Source organism: Octopus sinensis, linkage group LG5 (genome assembly GCF_006345805.1).
Source record: "Octopus sinensis linkage group LG5, ASM634580v1, whole genome shotgun sequence".
NCBI lineage: Eukaryota > Metazoa > Mollusca > Cephalopoda > Octopoda > Octopodidae > Octopus > Octopus sinensis.
The window spans coordinates 76000218-76002717 of NC_043001.1; positions in this window are offsets into that span (position 1 = coordinate 76000218).

Genomic DNA, 2500 nt, shown 5'->3' on the forward strand with positions numbered 1-2500 from the left:
CAGCTCAATCCGACCACATATGCACACACTATATGCACACATTATATATATACATACGCATTAAATATATATATGTACATATATACGCATTATATATATATATAGATTATATATACACACATTATATATCTGTATACAAATTACATATATATATATAATATACATATACACACATGCAAATATAAATTAACACAATAAATATCTGATTAATATCTGTTATCGTGATTGTGCGGTGGTAGTGGGCGATAATAATTCACTGTTCTAAAAGACCTGTGGCGGGAATATTTTAACTTTTGCTGCTGTCAAAGCTTTCTCTTTATAGATACAGACAGGCGTACAGAAAGAGAGAGGTGATGGCGGAACGAGTGACAGAGAGACGGCGAAGGCGGAGAGGGAAAGAGAGTGGAAGCTGTCAAACGTCGTTATAGAGAGAAAGTAGAGGGAAGGGAGGAAGGAGAAAGATTGAGGAAGACAGGGTGATATCCGAACGAGAGAATCGACAAACACTTGCCCTAGTAACCACAGCTTTTGAGATGGAGATTTCTAACCTAGTCCAGTCCCTTCTTCGCCTCATTTTACAAGCCCCTGTAAATTTTCGCCGCAATCCGAGCACTCCTACTGCCAGTGCACTCTGCATAAGCACTAAATGAGACACGCAAACATACAACTTTCGGCCATTTCACTTTTATATATAAAGACTAGTTATTTTGACCCGTGCTTCGCTCGGGTTTTGGTGATGATGGCAACCAAACGGTAGCATCGAGCGACTTGCAACCCTCCTCACACCATTGCCCACCCCATTTTACCCCCAGTGTAAATTTTGGCGCCAATCCGACCCTATCTACCGACCTTTAAACCGTTCCGATCCCAAAATGAGACAAATAACCAAGAAATCAAACAACTTTTTCGCATTTCAGTTTTAAAGATATTGATTATATAATATATATATATATATATATATATATATATATATGTGTGTGTGTGGGTGTGTGTGTGTGTGTGTGTATATATATCAATATATACATTATATATATGTTTATATACACGTATATATATATATATATATTTAAATTAACACAATATATCTGATTAATAATAATCGATGTATCAATACCAACAGATGACAATGTTTCACTAAAAGAAACGAAGAAACTTTCAAAATACAAAGATCTGGAAATAGAGGTAACTCGAATGTGGAATCTAAAAACAGAAACAGTTCCCATCATAGTAGACACAGTAGATATGATTTTAAAAAACTGTCCAGACAAATACATAGCAAAAGCACCAGGACTAACAAATATAATAACACACAGAAAATAGCACTACTAGGCACCGCACACATTCTACGAAAAATACTTTCAATACAGTAACCATAAGAGCATCACAACAAGCCACAGCACATACCCAAGGCACACAGAACTGCGCTAGGGTAGGGCAGTGAAAGCACGTGATAAAAATAAGACTACTCAATAATAATAATAATAATAATAATAATAATAATAATAATAATAATAATAATAATAATAACAATAATAATAATAATGATGATGATGATGGTGATGATGATGATGATGACGACAACAATAATAATAATAATGATGATGTGGAAAAGGAGGAGGAAGAGGAGGAGGACGACGACGACGAGGAGAAGGAGGCGGATGGGGAGGAAGAGGTGGACGACGAGGAGGAGGTGGTAGAGGACAACGATGACGATGATGATGGTAACAACAACAATGACACAAACTACAACATATTTTTTCAACAGGGATGTAAACAAACTTTGGAAAGAACTAAATAATACTGTCAGAAAAATTCGCATGTCCTATTTTTGTGGAAGTATTCCTGAGCCTCTGCTGACTTAGTGAAATTCGACACAGAAAAACAATGAAAAGGTGACAACTGCCCTCCGATCACATGGAATGAAAGGCATCACGAACTTTTGTCTTGACATAGATTCTGAACAGTGAGATGTGTTTGTTCTGTGTTTTATGGGGCTAGTCTGTGTGTGTGTATGTATGTATGCATGTATATATGTATGCATGCATTTATGTATGTATGTATATATGTATGTTTGTATGTATGCATGCATTATGTATGTATGTATGTATGTATGTATGTATGTATGTATGTATGTATGTATGTTTGTAGGTAGGTATGTATGTATGCATGTATGTATATATGTATGTATGTAGGTAGGTAGGTATGTATGTGCGTGTGTTTATTTGTGTGTAAGTAGGTATGTGTAGTTTATGTATGTATATTGTGGGTACTTATGAATGTGTGAATGAAGGTATAGGTGAATGTATGTTAGCTTTGTGTTTCTGTTTTGTGGTTGTTGATACAGAAACGCGCGCGCGCACACATACACTCACATATACACGCATGTGTAAGCACATAAATGTAGAAGAAGGTGGAAAAATTAATACTCGAATACCGAAAGTAGAGTAATGTGCCTCTTTATTACAGCTGCAAAAACATCACAAAAAAATTGTTACTCAGA